Source organism: Alexandromys fortis, unplaced genomic scaffold, assembly GCF_014885135.2.
Source record: "Alexandromys fortis isolate MF-2015 unplaced genomic scaffold, M_Fortis_MF-2015_v1.1 scaffold_43, whole genome shotgun sequence".
Taxonomy (NCBI): domain Eukaryota; kingdom Metazoa; phylum Chordata; class Mammalia; order Rodentia; family Cricetidae; genus Alexandromys; species Alexandromys fortis.
In genome coordinates this window covers 5,349,957-5,370,825 of record NW_026067928.1, presented here as the reverse complement: position 1 = coordinate 5,370,825, position 20,869 = coordinate 5,349,957, and the positions used below count along the sequence as shown (strand labels likewise).

The 20,869-nt window shown below is 38.6% G+C and overlaps 1 long non-coding RNA gene across 1 annotated transcript in view; it reads right to left on the bottom strand.

The window, feature by feature from the left end:
- The window catches only part of LOC126503159 (uncharacterized), a 1,076,305-nt gene that overhangs the window by 928,499 nt on the left and 126,937 nt on the right, over positions 1-20,869 (bottom strand). The gene's annotated exons all lie outside the window — the stretch shown is intronic.

Here is a 20,869-nt window from a genome sequence, read left to right as displayed (position 1 = left end):
ATGCTTTCTTTGATCAAAAATCATGTGTCCATAGGTTATACATTACATTTTCAATCTCTCTGTTTTTATGGAAATACCATTTTGTTTTTATTACTATATCTCTGTAGTAGAGACTGAAATCAGGTATGGTGATACCTCCGTAAGTTCTTTTATTGTACAAAATTGTTTTAGCTATCTTGGGCTTTTTGTCTTTCCATATGATGTCTAGTATTGTCCTTTTTCAATGTAACTCATTGACTCTTTTCCCCTACCGGTTCTAGGACTTATCTAGCCAGCTAGGGGATTTGTTTGTTTGTTTGATAGGTTGGTCGTTTGGTTTTCATTTTGATTTTTTCATATGTTTATTTGTAGGGGAGAAGTTTAAAATCTGTTTTTTTTAAAGGCTGCACAATCAGACATCATTATTACTCCAGACTAGTTTGCCTCATATAGAGATAGCATAGACGGGATTAATGATGATCATTTAGGATGAACGGTTGAAGTCGACAAGATCTGATGAGGACGTGGTAATCAGAGTATGCAGATGGGGAGAAATTCTATGGGAGAAAACACCCCATTAGCTGCTTTGCAATTAAAGTCATTTCTCTTAAGAGCAGATGTGCAATGTTCTTCACTGCTCATAGAGCATGCTTGAGAGGACATGTCGGGAAAGCAGTTAGGGAGGGCTGTCATTTTATATGTCTATATTGCAAAGAAATAATGGTAGGAAATGAGTTTTAGATCTTTCTTCTTGTTCAGAGCAGGCCTTGACCCCCATTCTCTCCTTACAGATCTCTTGTGATTGTTTCTTGGCTTTCTAGCCAAGATTAAAATAACTTCTGCCATCAAAGCCCTTTCCCCATCTGATTGTAGAAAGAGCTTTGGGAGCATGACCTTGCTGAGTTGTTGGCCAAATTATAATGAAGTGGACCACAGGTCAGGAAAAGTCTTGCTCATCATCAAAAAGTATCTTCGCCTTTTAGTTCCAAACTCTTTGGAAAGGCTAACTCGAAATGTTAGCTTTGTAGGACTTCCAAATTAGGTTGTCCTGATGTGAACCGAGAATTCTACTGACTGCCTGACATGCTCCAAGGCAATACGTGTCCATCATGTGTGTCACCACTGTTCCTGACGAATCTCCATTAGCATTTCTTTTCAAATGACTACACACAGCACCCCTGCTCATGGATTTTTTTTTTTTTTACCTCTATTTGGCTTCTTTTTATTCCCATTGAATTTTCCTGCCGGTGGGATTGTAAACATCCGGGTTTGTAATTTCCAAAGCTGATCAGTCTATGGAGGAAAGCTGTGACTGATGTGCAAATTGTGTCCCGCATTATTCATGTTCGTTATTCTCACCACGGAGCAGTTCTTGGCAGAGGGCAGAGAGTTTTGAAACTGTATATTCCCAGTGGTGACAGAGCTACTTAATACATTCAATAGTCTTCCACGTTGGATTTCATTGGGGCTTCACTAACTTCTGCCTTGCTTGAGGCCTGTTAACCAGTGCGAATCTGAATAATTGATAGTAAAACTCCTTAGAAAAGGCACATTGTCCAGGGTTCCTATTAACACAAAGTATTTGCTAGTGCCATAGTCCATCTGCTCCTGCTATAAGAGAATGTCACAAGCTGGGTAATTTATACACAATGGAATTTCATTTGGCTCACAGCTGTGGAGGCTCGGAAGTCTGAGAGCATGGTGTAGCATCTAGTGAAGGGTTCTGTGCTGCAGAACAACATGGCAGGAAGATAGGTAAGGATGTGTAAGTCAGAGAAAGGAAGGATGGAGACCCAACTTCCCCTTCTATTAAGAGCCCACTCCCAGAATCACTAAACTACTTCCAAAATAATATCATTAATGCTTCCATGATTCTGGACCCCTCATGCTGGAGCCTTTTCTTTAGATGTTCTTTGTCTGCATTGCCAATTCCATTTCCACATGGGTTTTGTAGGAAACACTCAAACCACATATGCAGTGAGTTTTGAAAGAGAAGGAACTAATCTAGAGCTAACGGTAGATCGAGGGCAAGCTTTCAACTGTGGCTTTAAGACGTCTACTGTTGAAAATCGCATCGCTTTCCTCCTCCTCCCAGTATTTATCCACTGTATCCATTTTGAGTTCTTACAGCACTCGGGTTTAAACGTCAGGTAAAATGGCAGGTAAAGATTCAAGATAGTTAATGGCTCCATTGGGAGTGACTTTGTCTTCTCTGGGAGGGGTGGAAAATTTGGGGGGGCTACCCACATCCAATGTGCAATTATTCAAAACGTTTTTGTTTTGCATTTGTTAGCACTGCTCCTCAGCACTTTATTTTTGTGAACATATTTTAGATAAGTATCTGTTATGGAAATGCTGTTCATGGCAAAGCTGCTTCAGTTCTGAGGACTCCAAGGTTCAGGAGAATCAAAGCTGTGCTGTGTCAGAATTTCTGTCTTGATTTTTTTTTCCAAGATCGTCATGGTCTTGGCTCATCTAGCTTTTTGCACTTTCCTTTGATTTTTTCAGCTTCTGAACTGAAAAAGATCAATTTCCTTTCTTTGAGGATTCATGTTTCCCTTGATGCTGTCTTTAAACACCTTTGCCTTTCCCTTTACTCATAGAATATTTGCCTGACTCTACACTGCCTCTTCCTGTTCTGTGAATATTTAATATTCTCACTACTGAGGAAATTTTTTTCTAGTTTGATACATTGATTTGCCAAAAGAAGTGTGTCTGGATTCTCAGTGGAAGTGACTGCACAGTAGCCTACCTCTCAGATTTAAGATAGTGGGGCAGAGATGACTTTATCCATTTATGGGAAACAGTTTGGTAGGGAGTGCCAGCTTGGCATTGTTTTAGAAAAGCAAAGCCAAAGCAAGCATTGTTTTTGTCATCTAGGGTTGGTGGTGAAGGAAGAAAGGCATTTGAAGAGAGACATCTGACAGAAATATCCATGCAAAGACTGCCCACATGTCTGATGTCCTGATAGTAGTTGGAGGCTTCTTTTTCTGACATCCTTTTATAGAATAGGCAAAGACAGCTTGACACTTTGATGTTGTAATTTAATGAAGCTGAAACATGAAGATGCAAGGTCCTATCAGAGTGATTATCAACCTTCCTATCCTGTAATCCATAAATAGAGTTCCTCAAACTGTGGCGACTCCCACCATAAAATTATTTTCACTGTTACTTCATGACTGTAATTATGCTACAGTTAAGAATCATGATGTAAATACCTAATAAACAACCCCAAAAAGGTCATGGCCCACAGGCTGAGAACCACTGCCCTATGGGATGTAGTAAATATATTGCATTTATAGTAGATAGTTATTCTGCTTTCACTGACTTTGGGGGACAAAGAAGCTGGTATTTTTATTCTTTGTATTTCATGCATATATATTATGCAGTTCAGTTCCTCACATCCTTCTCCAATGATTCTGTCTCATCTCCCTCCTTCTTCCCAGACCGTCTTCTTCTTCAGTGTTCTTTCTCTCTCTGTGTGACCCACTAATTTAAACAGAGTTGCCTGCATGACTGTAGGTGCGAGGTTATATACTTGAACAAAAGCAACTTCCTGGTGACACTAGTCAAGAATGTGGCATTCCTTCCTTCAGCCACCACTAGCTGTCAACAGTCCTTCAGGGAATGGAGGAAGCTCGGGAGCCCTTCCTCCTTTGGTCATGACTAATAGGTCTTGTGCAGATAACCACAACATTAGTGAGCATCAGCTGTGTCATTTCCAGAAGGCAGTCCCACAGTCACCCTGCATTTTGTAATATGTGTTGGGTCTTCTATCTATCTGTTGCTTTCATTGGTTAATTAATAAAGAAATTGCTTGGCCTGATTGCAGTCCAGGGCAACAATAGGCTTTTTCTGTGAAGTTTGATAGCTGCACCTGTCTCTTATAAAAATAAACATATAAGACAGTTTTATACTGTGTTCATTTAGCAAAACCACGGTAGGAGGTTCCTTCCTGGGTCTGCTCATCCACTGAGCCAGGCTCTTGATGAGATGACTTCCTGGGTGTTACTCCTTTGTTGTGGTTAGCTTATTTTTGAGATTGTAATTTAATTACATTTCTCCCTTCCCTTTCCCCCCTCCAAACCCTCTCATATGCCCCTCCCCTCTCTCCTTCAAATACATGGTCTTTCTTATTAAGGGCTCTTCTTTTTAGGTCTTCATTGGCTTATGAGCCAAAGAAGACAAACAGACTATGGGCAATGTACAGACTAAAATAAAGAGCGGAGGAGACATCTGGTTGTTCTTCATGTAATGTGCTGACACATTTTCCTGTCTCAAAAGAAAATAAAAAAGAAGCAATATTTCCATTGGATCCACTCCTAACAGTAGGTTTAGACAAAGAGGTCCATAGAGGAGAAAGGAGACTAAACAGTTCCCGGGGACTTTTCTGCCTCTCAGTTTACAGGAAACTAACCCTGTGTCAGCAACACAAAAGAGTCAGGTCTCACATGCTGTAGAGTGGAAATGGTTTCCACATGTAACATGACACCTTTTAAGCAAAGCTATATAAATTGCTTGCAGTTTATAAAAGTTCTCCTTTGTATTCCTTACTTGATGTATGAAATATAAATATAGCATAATAAATACACAAAGGGATGCCAAGTGTGTGATTTTGAAAAATACCAGTGATCCTTTCATGAATTGGGATTGGGATGAATTTTAGTTCATTTATTAAATGTTTTTACTTAGTTTGAATTAAAATCATTCCTAAAAATACCATGTCATGACCAGACATTGTTCTACTTTATTAATACATAAAATAAAAAGAAAGCGTGTTTAATTTTTCTTTATTAACATATATATCATTCTGAACAACTGAGAAGAGGACAACAGTACAGTGACATGAAGAGATGGAACAATAGAAGAATAATAATTTTTAAAAGGAAAAATATTTCAATACAATGGAAGAATGTTTAAAAATTAAGCTGAGTTGTATGACTCCGGAAGATGGAGCCTTAAACCCAAAGAGTTGACAGCCAGGGCAAGCTCCTCTTTATGAAGGTTTTATGTGTTTGATTATTTTAGGGCTTTCTTCTAAATGATGTTTAAGGTTTTGTTGGTATTTAGTTTTGTATCCCAGCCCTTGATAAACAGAGGTGAGCTGGAGAAAGCCTGAATACTGACATTTTTATGATGAGATCTCCAAGGTTGATTTAAGTGATATAAAAGCACAGAGGGAAACCTGATATGCTCTTTTACAACAGGGCAGAAAATGAAAAGCTTAAATTAAAACACAGAATATAAGAAACTTATCTATAAGTGAATTGCATATTGAATTATTTCTCCAGGGCAGGAACAAGCTCTCGGCATTAAAATTGTATGTAAGGTAGATGCTCTATTTATAAAACAAACATTCTGGGAGAAACACTTTTAAACAAAATGTTTGTGCTTATATCCTCAGGCATAATGTGCGTCTGTGTGTCAGTGCATATATGGTAACCCCCTATTCATACATGAATCTCACAGCTTGTCTATAAGCAACTTTGCAGTGTGTTTAAAAGCTTCCCGAAGCCTTAGTCTCATCATCCACAGAATTAATAAATGAAATAATGTAGCTTACTTAGAAATAACAACTTGACTGAAATTTCAGTTCTCTACACAATGGCTTTCAACCATGTTAATGTTGCAACCCTTTAATTCAGTACCTCATGTTGTGGTGATTTCCCAACCATAAAATTATTTTTTGCTACTAAATAACTATAATTTTGCTACTGTTATGAATAGTAACAGATACATACTATAAATATCTGATATACAGGATATCTGATATGTAACTCCTGTTTGGGGGTCATGACCCACAGGCTGAGAACATCTGCCCTAGAGACCTGAGATAGTCTCTAACCAAAGCCTGAGTCTTCTTACTCCTCTGCTCACTGCAGGAAAGACTTTTAAAAAACTGACAAAAATAATTGTCAAATAAGTGCTTTCTCAGATTTTAAACACAAAATTCTTTATCATTGCCTCTCATTGTGCCCCACTTATCACATTGTTACCCTTCAATGAACCACACATATGACCCCAAAACTTTAGACATTGGTAAAGGTAATAACTTCAGAACGTCAAAAGGCATCCCATATTTTTAACACTTGGTTTTATGGAGCAGATTTTTACTATTCTAAATGCTTACATATGTATAATTATTAGAGACCAGTCTTTCACCCTTAGCCTCGCCCTTTGCAGTGAAACTGGGCTGTGAATACAAACTTCTAAAACCTCCCTGAGCACAGGATTCTGAAATAGACTTCTGCTCCTCTTCTTGGGAACTAAAGTAGTTTTAACATTATGTATGTGGCCATAGTCAGTAAGGTACAGTTTTTGAATTCCCTTTGAGGACTCTCAGTCTAAGGTAATCTGGAACAGGAGGATTTTGCCAGTTGCTATCCTAACAGTTCATTTAAAAAGTCCTAAGTATCCTTTTTGTGTCTGCATCTATATCTGCATCTGCCTCTGTACCTGCATCTGTATTGTATTGCATCTGTGTCTGCATCTGCAGCTGTATCTGTTTCTGCATCTGTGTCTGTAGCTGCATCTCTGTCTGTATCTGCCTCTGTATCTGCACCTGTATCTGTATCTGCATCTGTATTTATATGTGCATCTGTACCACACCTGTATCTGTATCCAAACCTGTATCTATCTGTATCTGCATCCACACCTGTATCTGTATCTCCATCTGTATTTGCATTTATAATTGTATTTATATTTATTTGTGTGCATCATTATGCCGTGGTTACATAGGTGTATATATTCTGTGTGTATGCATATACACATAAATATGTACTTCTCTCACACACAGTTTTTGTATCTGTACAATCTGTTATATACATTGCATCTTAGCAGCTTCTCCTCAGTTTAACTCTAAATAGGCACTGAGGATGCAAAACACATTTTTTTCTTTAAACTGGATCTTAGTCTGGTCAACAAAATAGAAACTGATAGATGCATTAATAAATGCCAATAGTTACACTGTGAAGTTAGAGTGCTAATCTGAACACTATCAACTACTTGCAGCACAAAGGTTTACCTCCGTTGAGTGAAGGGTGTTAACAAGCAAGTTCCATTAATCCAGTTATGGGTCAAGGAAAGACATATAAGTTAATGGACAGGCAGTAATTACAACTCTACCCTGTAAATGGTGGAAGACTGTGCAGCTGTAAAGAAAATGCTTGTGAAGTGACTTTGTATCATTATATTGATCCAACATTTAAGCATTTCTGCTTCTTGTATAGCCTTCTACTCCTGTCAAGTGTACATTATGCCTCGAAAAAGTCTCTTTCCTTTTCCTTTTCTTATAAGTTTATGGAGGTAGCTCAATCAAACAGCTGTTTATGCTAATCAAGAGCATTACTGTTCTCCAGAATACAGACAATTTATAGGAAAACTGAATTGTAGAGGCAATTTAGTTTAAGCCTGCACACACAAAAGAATGTTTTGTTTTTCATCAAAATTCAGTAAAAAAGAATCTTGAATTGAGTTCCCTGTGACTGTGCAAAAGAAAACTTGTAGACGTGAGGAAATCAGTTCAAGTGTAAGGAAAAAACATACATGTAGAAAATGTTCTCTGAAGCTGAGAAAAACACAGTCTAATTGTCTTGAGGATAGAATAGAAGGTTTTTGTTGTTGTTGCTTGTTGTTTGGTGTTTTTCTTAAATTTGTTCAGTTTCTATTGCCAATGAAAGTAAGTATAGTTTATTTTGGCGTTTTTCTAAATACTCAATTTCTTTATTCCCCCTTTTATTATTTTTTGATGTGGGAGTGATTTCTTTCTAATCTGTTGCTTTCATTGGTTAATTAATAAAGAAACTTCCTAGGCCCATTTGATAGGCCAACCCTTAGGTGCATGGAGTAAACAGAACAGAATGCTGGGAGAAAGAAGCCGAGTCAGGAGTCACCATGATTCTCACACCCACCACAGACGCAGGTTAAGATCTTCCCTGGTAAGCCACCTCGTGGGCTACGCAGATTATTAGAAATGGGTTAGATCAATATGTAAGAGCTAGCCAATAAGAGGCTAGAGCTAATGGGCCAAGCAGTGTTTAAAAGAAATACAGTTTTTGTGTAATTTTTTCGGGGCATAATCTAGCCATGCGGGTGGCCAGGTGCCGGGAACACAGCCCCGCTGCTCGTATTTGAACAATTTTTATTGTGCTATATGTTTTTCTCCACTCCCCTTTCTTCCTCACCCCTCTCCTTCTACCGTTTCTCATGGTTCCCATGCTCCCAGCGCTCCCAATTTACTCAGGAGATCCTGTCTTTTTCTACTTTCCATGTAGATTAGATACATCTATGTCTCTCTTAGGGTTCTCTTTGTTGTCTAGGTTCTTTGGGATTGTGAATTGTAGGCTTTTTTTTTTTTTTGCTTTATATCTAAACGCCACTTATGAGTGAATACATATGATATTTGTTCTTTCTGGGTCTCTGTTACCACACATGATATGATGTTTTCTAGATCCATCTATTTGCCTGAAAATTTCAAGATGTCATATTTTTCTGCTCTGTAGTACTCTATTGTGTAAATGTTCCACATCTTCCCTATCCATTCTTCGTTCAAGGAGCATTTAGGTTGTTTCCAGGTTCTGGCTATGACAAACAATGCCACTATAAATATAGTTGAGCACATGTCCTTGTGGTACAATTGGGTATATACCTAAAAGTGATATTGCTGGGTCTTGAAGTAGGTCATATCCTAATTTTCTGAGAAATCGCCATACTGATATCCAAAGTGGCTGTACCAGTTTGCACTCCAACCAGCAATGCAGGAGTGTTGCCTTTACCCCAACAACCTCTCCAGCATAAGTTGTCATCAGTATTTTTGATCTCAGCCATTCTTACAGATGTAAGATGGAATCTCAGAGTTGTTATAATTAAGCATTTCCTTAAGTGTCTTTCAGTCATTTTAGATTCCTCTGTTGAGAATTTTCTGTTTAGATTTGTGCAAGAAATTGGTCATCAAAAGTACAGACCTATATACTCAATTTTCAATACACAGTTTTCTCATTTGATTAACATAGAAATGTTGCAGGTGATGCACTACTTTATTTTATAGTCTTAACTGCTAATATGAATGGATCCTTCAATTAGTTTCATATGTGCATGTGTTCATTGATAACAACACTGTTTGGTTGGACAGGCAGTCATCAATGAATTACCAAAAAAAAAACAAACAAATAAAAAATAAACAAATTCACAGACCAGCGTATTATATTTTCTTATATTAGTGTGAGTATTGTCCTCACTTGAACTAGTTGTCTGAGGACCCACTGAGTAATTCACAGGGTTTGTCCAGATATTTTTGGGTTGACTGCAAATTAAAACCATATTTGTTTATGTACTCAGAAAGTACCTCTCCACAGGGATTCCAAGAAAACAATTTTTAGAAACTTGAAATACATAGAAGATGAAACCATGAAATTTGTTTGAAGGATTCAGGGCTTCTACATACCAAGAAAAAAATCATTTTATCCTCACACTTTAGACGAGTATTCTACAAAAGATGTTTACATCAACACACCCAGACTGGAATCAACCATGTTTTAACCCATATACTGAAACAAATTACTTTACATAAGAAATTTCTTTTCATTTTAAAGGATCACAGGGAATGACCATGTAACCCTCTTAGTCTGACATTTCAGGCTCTCGTGAGGATTACCTATGGAACACATAGTAAATTCATCTGCACTGATGACTACAATATTTATCCATGACAACATGGATATCCAAGCTCAGATTTTGATGTAGAGTGCTTGAAGGTCATATTTACTAATATAGATCATGGTTAATAGGCAATAAAGAGAGGCAAGAATGAAGATGGGTGTAATTGAGACAGGCTTGAGGTGACTGTTCAAGGAATGTAATCTGAGTAAGGCGGGAACTAAAAATATGAGGGAAAACATGAACAATTAAAACCACAGAATTGATGGTTTGAAGGTAGGTAGTGGGAAAAAACCAATGTTCTGTGTTATTCAGAGATGTGTTTTAATCATTCTGCCGTCTGTTGAACTGTGATCTTGAGAATATAAATGCAAAGGTTTTTAAGCTATGCTAGAAAGTATCTTTTAAGAACTGTTTATTCCATTGAAAATTGCAAGCCAGTTGTGGAGGTTTACAATGTGTTTGCAAAAGTCTTAAATACTCCTTTAGATGGATGGGACTAATTATCCTCCCTGGAATGTGAGCTGCACTTAGTGACTTTCGGATAATGAGAACAACGTGGTAGAAGGGAGAGTGTGATTCTGCAGACTGCAGTCTGAATGAGTGTGCCAACAGTATCTGTCTATCTCTGTCACCTATCTGCCTGCCTGCCTGCCTGCTGCCTGCCTGTCTGTCTGTCTGTCTATGTCTATCTAGGTTTCTAGTTGTCATCTATGTGTCATTTGATCTATTTCTACCTCTCTCCCTCTCCCTATCCCATCTGTCCATACACTGGAGAATATTAGCTACTGTGCTATTTAAACACGCAAGCAGCCCCAACAGGTTCCTACAGTGAATATCCATGAAAGAATGGAGCAGCCACAGGAAAGGGATATTTGAGGATAATGAGTGAGCATTGTGGAGAGTGAGAAGAACCTGCAGCTCCTGCCACACTATCAGGTGACTGTAGTCTTGGTCACTGTCCACCTGTATGTGAGATTCTATACCAGAAACGCTCACTAACTCAAGATTCCTTGCTTTTGGAAACTGCAAGGAAGCACATTTCTTGCTACGCTCTGCTACGTTTTAAGGTAATTCATTATGTAAAAATAGACACTATTACACCACATGTTTGTCATGGAAGCTTGATCACACTGAAATAAATTTACCGTCACTATAGTCTTATAAATCTCATCAAATGAAGTTAAGCAATAAAATGACTGCAAAGACAATCTTAAACGCAATAGCGTGCAACATTTATTTTTTGTGAAACTACTTTGCAAGTAAAAATGTATTACTATTAATTAATTAAAATGTACAAACTCTCCCAATGGGGGAGAAAGGAAGTGAAGTGAGCATCATTTCCTGGCTAGGGCAGATATAAACTATGGTCTGTGGAGACACATCTACGGCACCTGCAGGCTTGTTCTGTGTGATTTCAACAGAGTCTACAACTCAGTGTTACCATATAAGGCATAGCCAAAACAGCATGAAAACAGATCAGAAATCCTCTGTTAAATACACAGTAAGTAATTCTTGGTTTTGGTGGTCATCGTAAGGAGCTCTGTTACTAATGAGTCATGGTGATTGACTTCCCATACATATAAGCAGCTAGAACTCTGTAGGAGAGAACAACGGTTATTTTGTATGTCTGAGAGAACTTCACCTTTAGAGCAAAAAGAGCTGTTTGATTAGGTTTGTGAATGGCCCTGATATCCACCAGCCATGCTGCTACTGATGCCCGAGTCTCCTCAATGAAAGGTGGTTGGGAGGTCAACTGTTAGCAACACCAAATGAACCACTTACTAAATAAAGATGTTCTTTCTTCGCCAGTCATTCAGTTTCCTGATCCCAGAAGAGAGTGATTCAGGAGAAAAGGAAGAAAATTAATGAAACATAGATGATGGAGAGAAAATAAAGACAAAGGAAGGAGGAAACAGAGGTGGATGTTGATGTTCTCTGTAGACACTTGACTAGAAAATAGAAGCATTCCACAAATCTTAGGAAGAGAACTTTTGTTCTTTCGTCGTCAACCAATGTAGCCTCAGAGTATTCTCGTGAATCTCATGGGTTATATCAAAAACAGTGGTCAACCTTACCAAATGTTTTCATCATAGTTGTAAAGCTGGCAGTACCATATTTATCCATTTCCACATAGTAAACCTTTTCCAACCTGCACGTTTTCTTTCTCCTTTGAAATCATGAATGATGCAAACCGTAAAAGGCTGATGTTCACCAAGTCCCCAGGTAAGATACCTTCCCTTCCTGACTTCACATCCTTATATAAAACAGTGCCATGTGGAGTCTAAGATGGGGTCTGGACCAGTCAATTCTGAATTATTCTGGTATGGTACTCTAAACCCATCTGCTACAATCGAAGTCTGCTACAGACATTCTTAAACTGAAATGTCCTCTGTCCAGAACAGAGTCCTATGTTTTGCATTTCTAACCAGTTTTGGGAAGCTGATGATACTGCTGTGTGGTCCAAACTTCCAATATTACATTTTCCACTTTACAAAATACTGGCAGAAGCCATAGAGACGAAGTTACCATTTTTTATACTTTGACTTAGAAACCTACTATTTTCTTATATTTTCTTTTCACCAACAGCTACATATCACAAGGAAGACTACATCTATTCTTCTCAGAGATCTTTTAAAAAGTTCTGGTGATGACTGTAATGATAACAGTGACCATTATAAAGCACAGTTTGTGTATTCATTAGAGTTTCTATTGCTACAAAGAGACACCATAGCCACTGCAACTCCTATAAAGGAAAACATTTAGTTAGGGCTAGCTTACAGTTCAGAAGTTTAGTCCATTATCATCATGGACAGTGGCACGCAGGTAGACATGGCGCTGGAGAAGGAGCTGAGAGTTCTACATCTTGAACCACAGGCAACAAGAAGTGAGCCATCTTTTTGGTCTAAACTCAGCTGGCCTGGAACTCGTTCTGTAAATTAGGCTAGCCTCAAACTTGTTGCCTCTGCCTCCAGAGTGCTGGGATTAAAGGTGTGTACCGCTATGCCTGGACCTAAATTAAAGAACCTAAGCTGTTCTTTAATTTCTTTTCACAATTTGCAAGTTCAGATGAGTGATGTCTTGCCTTGAGGACACAACTTCCTTTGTTCCATTTCTTAATCTGCTTATCTTCCTTAAGCACAGGATTTAGCTTCATTTCCTGGTGCCCCTTTTGTCCTAAGTCTGTACATTTTGCATTTTTACTTTCTTAGTTTGTGCATTTTCATTATAAATCTTAGTAAATTTGAACACTAGTAACAACAACATGATAGAGTCTATACTAGGCTGTTTTGAGATTTCCTTTGCCAATGTAAATTAATCCAAAACTTTTCATTATATCCTCCCACAGACCTTCCAGATAAGGACAGAAGGCAGTCACACTCTTCACCAAAATATCACAAGAATAATCTCTAGGCAATGGACTAAAAGTTTTCTCCTTTGAATGCATTTGTGCAGGGCATCCACAGTTCCCCCACAGGCCCCTCAGCACCATTGTCTTCCATGCTCCTACTAGTAGAAACCACTAATCAACACTTAAAGCATACTACTGCTTCCCTAATCCAAACTCCCAAAGCCCTAATTCCTCCAAACAAAAACACAGTCAGGCCTATCACAACAATACTCCAGTCTTTGGTACCACTTCCTGTCTTAGGATTTCTGCTGTTGAGAAGAGACTCTATGGCCACAGCTACTCTTATAAAAAAAAAAATAACATTTAATTGGCACTAGCTTACAGTTCAGAGGTGTAGTCCATTATCATCATGGAGGGTGTCATACAGGCAGACAAGGTGCTGAAGAAGGAACTGAGTTCTATATCTTGATCTGCATGTAACAGGAAGTAAACTGTCTCACGGGCATGGCTTTGGCATATATGGGACCTCAAAGCCCGCCTCCACAGTGACACACTTTTTCTAACATGGCCATACGTCTTGTAACAAGGCACAGCTCCTAATAGTGCCACTTTCTATAGGCCAAGAATTCAAACACATGAGTTTATGAGTACCATACCTATTCAAACCACCACAATTTGTTGATTTTACAGTCATTTACTAACATGTATTAGGTACTGAGTTACAAACCTTCTTCCCCTTTTTCCTCTTCCTTCTCCATCTTCTTTTCCTCCTCCTCTTCTTCCTTTCTGCCCCTCTTTCAACAACTAGAAAAACTTACTTATTTTATTTTTCTTGATCAATGTATTACCTAAACAACATGTTCTTCACACTAAATGTATACTATTTGAGAATACTATTCTAATAGCAATAATTCATTGATCAGAGACATTGTACATGGAACCATGTTGAAGGAACACAACATTAAGTATGATAACTGAAATTCAGAAAATAGGGTGCTGTTGCCAGAACTGATAAAAGGGTTCTGCTCTGTTGTATAGTCAAGAACAGCTGTCCTGGGTAAGCAATATTTGCAACAGGCACCGAATTGATTAGAAGAAGGAAAGGAAGGTAGACAATGAAAGCCAAGGGAAATATATGCAAAAGGATGAGACAGAATGAGTTTGACATGGGCAAGGAACTCAGTGGTCAATGGTGTGGAATTAGATGCCTTGGGGAAAGAAAATATTGGTTAAGTGATGTGGTACTTCATATGTCAAGATAAAGAATTTAGAAAGTATTGATTTTATTTTCTTTGCTACAAGACAGTGAACACCAGGAGTTTCAGAGGAAGAAATGAAACCATTCAACTTATGCTATTGAGAGTGGTCTGTGAACAAATGATCCTCACCACATGATAGGAATGCAAAGGTAGAGAGAGAACAGCTATATGGCTGTTGTGCTTGTACATAACAGCAAAAGCAGGAAGAGGAAAACATGAAAAGGAGTAGCCAATTTGAGCATATTCTAGAGGTTCCCATAAAATGTTCTTGAGAATCAAATAAGGAGAAAGATGCTAGATATGGGGACATCGCCCTGGGCACCTGGGAGCACCAAATCTCTTGCCAACCCTAAGATGGCTCCCTTAATTAAGATGTGTGCTTCCCTGCTCCCCTATCCGACCTTCCTTTATCCCAAACATCCCGTTTCCCAAGTTCCCCCCAACCTCCCCTTCTCACTTTTCTCTCCCCATCTCCCCTTACCTCCCTCCCTCCCCTCCCCCAAGATCCCATTTTTTGCCCGGCAATCTTGTCTACTTCCCATAATCAGGAGGATAGCTATATGTTTTTCTTTGGGATCACCTTCTTATTTAGCTTCTTTAGGAGATCAAATTATAGACTCACTGACCTTTATTTATCTCTAGAAACCAATTATGAGTGAGTACATCCCAAGTTCATCTTTTTGGGTCTGGGTTACCTCACTCAGGATAGTGTTTTCTATTTCCATCCATTTGCATGCAATTCGAGAAGTCATTGTTTTTTACCGCTGAGTAGTATTCTAATGTGTATATATTCCACACTTTCTTCATCCATTCTTCCATTGAAGGACATCTAGGTTGTTTCCAGGTTCTGGCTATTACAAATAATGCTGCTATGAACATAGCCACAACAACTAGGTGAATGATATACTTGCTTAGATGAGAAAGCTAAGTTAGAGAACATATTTGGGAGGAATGGATTCCCAATAGAACATGGAAGATGGAAATTACAGCTGTTGTCCTACCTAGCTTGATGTGCCCAATCAACAGTGTAATAGAGATTTCCAGTAAGACATGGGCTGTGGTGGTTTGAATTGCATGCCCCCCATATGCTTTGGCATTTGAATAATTGGGTCCCCAGTTTGTAGCATGATTTGGGGAGGCTTAAGAGGCAGGGGTTGTTGGAGGAAGCATATCTCTGAGAGCAGACATGGAGGATTCATGCTGTGCCCAGATAGTTCTCTCTGCTTAGTGCAGGTTATTTGAAATATGAATCCTTAGATATTCCTGCCTCCACACCTACTGACTGTTATGCTTCTCTACCACAATGGTGATGAAATCCCATTCCTGTGCAAGTGTAAACGGTAATAAATTCTTCCTCCTGTAAATTGGTCATGAAGTCTCATCACAGCAATAGAATAGTAACTAAACTGCTCACTTATGGGACTTTTAGGCTAAAGGCCAAAAAGAAATTTTATGGTTAACACTGAAGAAATGGTACTACTTCCAGGGGTCAGGGATAGTTTAGAGAGGTTGTCAGGAAACACTCAAAGCATTGAACACTCGCCTTCATTATCCATGTAAATCCCTTCTATGTGACTAATTTAGATGTAAAGGCAGTAACTCTGGGGAAATAAGTAGCTTGGCTTGCAGTTTGAAACTGAGCAGAGCAAGGATTTAATGTCTTACATCACAAAGGCCACAAAGTTCTACAGTCATAGGCACTATGCTGCGGCGCCATCAATATGAAGGCTAAGGATTAAATTTCAAGTCTTTTTTTTAATATCATCAATAAAATTAAAAAATGTTTAAAAGTATAACTGGAGACACAGACTACTGAACTAAGCAATGCACAAAGCATATTTTACTTAATCCCTGATAAATATATGCTGCAAGAAGAACTGTGTCATTTAGATAAGATTTACCTTAAGAATGTGGTAAGTGCTAAAGCCATGATTGCAGTTATCTTAAAATAACTCACTCAATTAGCTCTGAGTGTGTGCGGCGGGGGCAGAAAGTAGGGATGGGATCACTGCGTGAATGATGCACAGCTCTTGGCATGCTAACAAGGGCTATAAAGCAGGAATGGGTGATGTCAGCACGCACACACACCATCGCACAGATGCTGTTTGCAAAGTGAAAGAAAAATATTACCAGGCAAGCATCAGGACGGCTGAAGCAGAGTTTTAACACTGCCGAAAACCTAAAGAATAATCAGGATGAAAGGAAGAAATGAACTGAGGATCATATTTGACTGCAAAAGACTGAAGACTTTAAATGATCTATTCAAACATTTAAAAAAAATCAAAAATGAAATGCTGAATCTAATCATATGAGTACCTCAGATAAAATTCAGATACATGTCATCATTTGTCCACCATGTTCATACAAAGCAAAGGAAACTAGATTTCTCCATTTTATTTTAATAGTGTATTCACGGGTTCTCCTAACCCAAGGTCAAAGTAGAAAAAAAAATCTCATTTGTTCATTGATTCCGGGCAGATGCCCTGAGTTCTAACATCTGCTACACTTGGACCAGGGATGTAACCAAGCATCACTTTCCATGTATAAAGGGATACAGTAGTGATACACATGTGTGTTGAGTGTTGTAAGGATGAAGGAGGTTAATACAAGGGATGGATACATAGCAAAACCACTAGGCGTACAACAGTTATTGCTATATCCTGCCCTGGGTAGTATATGAAGCAGCGCAAAGAAAATAAAATCCACATCCAATGTGAAGTAGAATAATATAAAAAGTCAATTCAAGGCTGAGAAATGACTCAGTCAGTAAAGTGTTTGACATGTAACTGTGGAGTTCTCTCTCAATTTGGATCTCCAGAACCCACACAAAGCTAGACATGGTAGTGTGTGAATTTTGTGTAATTTTAGCAACCCAACAGCAACATGGGAGTCAAAGACAAAAGAACCCTTGGAAGGTCATGGACCAACTAGTTTGGAGAACACAAAAGCTACCAAGAGACCCTGATTCAAATTAGGTTAAAGGTCAAGACTAACAGTTTGTACTCTGATCACCCTAGGAGCTCCAGGATATTCACATGGCCACACTTATAGGGGGGGGGGGGGCGAGGAAGAGGAGGAGGAGAGAGACAGAGAGAGAAGGAGGAGGAGAATGAGAGAGAAAGATTTTAAGTGAATGCAAAATAAGATCAAAGTAGAAAGAGTAGAGGAATTCAGGAAAGGAAGCAGCACTGTCTTTGTTTCTTAAAAAAGGCAGCAGGGGTTCAGGAAAAATACTAATTCCCAGATGGGAACTGATTTCTAATTTCCAGTTGGGAGAATGGTAATTTGAGGATTCCTCTTGTGGAAATCTCTTCACATGTTTTTGGTCTATCATGCTTGATATTATTTCTTCAATTGTTGGGAGACTATAGACATCTTTTTAGTAAAATTCATCCGAAGAAAACATTGATTATATCAGTTACTATAATATATTTTGGGAACTAAAACATTTTACTCATGAAATGTGCTTTTCCTTTTGTTTATATTTTTTTAACATTTTATCACATTTTCTTTCAAGTCAAGTCATTGTATCCATGTAGACTGCGTAGGCTTGTGTACATTATTACCATTTATAATTACTTCCTAAACTAATTTTTTCATCTGCCTATCATGAACAAATATGCCCAGAGTGATTCACCTCGTTATACTGCTCAGGATTTCCTGACAACCACAAAAGAAAGCCTACTGCCTATTGTGAAAACCTGAGCGAAACTGCATCACTAGAAACTCGATCTAGAGTCCGCATTTTTCCAAGCATCTTTTGATTTTGTATACTTTATTTCTCCTCAGCTGATTCCTTAAGGACAACACCGCTAACAGTTCCTACAATGCTCTAATGCATTTGTTTCTGAGGCAGTCTTGACATATTTACGCAAGACTGCATGCAACATATTGGATTCAGAATTAAAGTTTTCAATATAAGGGAAGATGTATCGCCACAGTCACACTGAATTCCTTCAACAGCCAACAAATCCATTACCATATTTTCAAGCCACAGAAGGTTAAAATTAGAACAAATTGAGTAAATCTTAAAGACAAACAAGATTTTTGTTGTTGTTTGACTCAGATTGATAAATGTTTTGATCTCATCTGCTGGTATAGCTGAGTGGGTCTCAGATTTATAGTATGTGAGAGTCACTGCATATTCCTGGTGGTATAAAGGATTGTCCTGGTTTTAGAGTAATGGCTCCTCTTTGTTCTTTCCCATCCCTATTCATATCCTTTGGACACAAGATTTTCTTGCACCTTGACTTGAGGGTGATTTGTTGTTGCTGGTGGTTGTTAGACATAGGGTGCATTCCTGTGTCACGCCTGTTAAATTCTCAACCCATTTAATAATTCCACCCATGTGAAACTAGTACAGGCTCAGGCTAGGAGAAGCTTGCCTATCACTGAACTTGATTACCTTTTCATCCACTCCTCACCAGAGATTACTACTTTACCCCCAGGCTCTATCTGTGTGTGTCTTTCAGAGCCGACACTGGGTGTTCACCCATTCTGTTGTTAGTGCCTACTGAGAGACCACTGGGCTAGTTCTGTTGCCTGAACTTTGACATCCTCGCTTTTCCATTTAACTTAGAAGTCCACATTTCTACCTTCTTGTGTCTGGGAGCTCTTAGAAAGGGGAAAATATTTAAAAAGCTGTATTGTCCAGTTCATAAGTTAAACGTAGCTAATCTCTGGATAAGGAGATGCTATGTCAGCAGGGTCAAACATGCTTGTGTTCTAGTCCTGACCAGACTCTGGTATCTGTTTAGATAAGCGACTGGGAGAAATAACCAACCTTCACATTGGTGTTTTCATCTAAAGGAAGTTGCAGTGATGATTGACAATGGCCCTGTATGGGGAGTTGCCAGTAGTGATCAGGGTTACACATCTTTATTCTCCAGCATCAATAAAGTTTCATGTACCCCTCATTTTAGGCTATAAAAAAAAAAACAGGTGAGGATGGAAGAGAGGGTCTTCTTTTTCTTCAGAATTCTTTAATTGGAGTATAAGTTGAATAGGAATCCAGTTGGATTCTAACTGGAAAAAGTTAAATTTGTTTTTGACATGTACAAAATTAGCCACATACTGTTTTCTAGAAGTATTTTCTCTAGTGATATATTGAATCTTCTGGGTGTAAGACAAGAGAATAGAATTGTATTAACAGCAAAAAGACAAGGGGTGATTTCAACTGATACATCCAATCTAATCAGAGAAAGACAATTTGGTGGAAATAAAAGACGTATACATGGGATTCAGATTCTGATTTTAATAGAAAAAGAAGTGGGGAAATGTAATTTATAGCTAAAGCTAATTTCAGAAGTGGTCATGTTACTTTCATTGAATCTTGGATTTCTTTCAGAACATTCTGGTATTTTATTTCTTCATGCTTTAGCACTCAGAAACTTACATCCTGGCTCATTAGAAATTGATACTTGCAATGAATATATATTAAATACATTCATTTTCATTAATATATTCATTCGTATATATTAAATAAGTTTTCAGTGTAGGGAGAAAAGTTAAAAATGCTGTGCACTAGCTGGGCAGTGGTAGTACACACCTTTAATCCCAGCACTTGGGAGGCAGAGGCAGGCGGATCTCTGTGAGTTTGAGGCCAACCTGGTCTACAGAGTGAGTTACAGGATAGCCAGGGCTACCCAGAGAAACCCTGTCTCAAAAAATTAAACAAAACAAAATACTGTGCACTAAGGCATCTTTTTTAAACTGCAAATTAAATTATTACTTTATCCTTCTTAACAAAACCCATGCAGGCAGATGCCCATGGGGTGTAATTGGATGATGAGAATTTCCTTCCTGAAACCTCCACTGAAATATTACCACTTCTTTTGGTTAACAAGCTAATCATGAAACTAACCATTCTAGATGACATTTAGCAGTAAGGAAGCTAAAAGGTTTTTCAAAAAGTCAGAAGAATAAAAACAAAGGACCTTCAAGTGCAAGGGTTCTTTTATGTCATTTATCCATCCTTTATCTGATCCTGCACTAGCTGTTGGTGTCAGATTATGGTTTTCCAGGCAGAATGTTCCCTGTGAGTCCCCTTCCTTCCTTAGCAAACAAATCACTCCACTGAAGTCATCCTGTCTGAGTCTCCTTTCCCGTTGCTCTAATAAAACTCTCCGAGAAAAGAAACAGGGAAGAAGAGGGTTATTTTGTTCACAGTTCCAGGGGATAAAGAAGTATGGCTAGGAAGAGAGCATGGCAGAAGTTTAATGTCCTGTTTGTGCCGAACACAAACAGGATGTAGAGTTCACCTGGAAAGCCTCCCTGCCCACCTGCACGGGCTACTTCCTCCTTAAGGTTCCACATCCTTCCCACGCAACACTGGTAGCCTTAACCAAACGGTCAGGTTGCTGAGCCTATTTGGAGGCACCTCACATTCAAACCTCGCAGGTCCCTTAGGAGGAGTATTCAGCTTCTGAGGTGGTTTTGAAATGAGTGGTTCTGGGGCTGCCCGGTGAGAGTGACACGGTTGTTACTCTAGACGCCACCTCATCCTGAGTGTGTAAAGTTGAGCAAGCTAGGATCATATTTGAGGGGTTCAAATTAGTTGTCTATGGAAAAGGAGATAAAATTTCCACCTTAGATAGTTTCTGGAAGCCAATTTTAATTAAGCAAG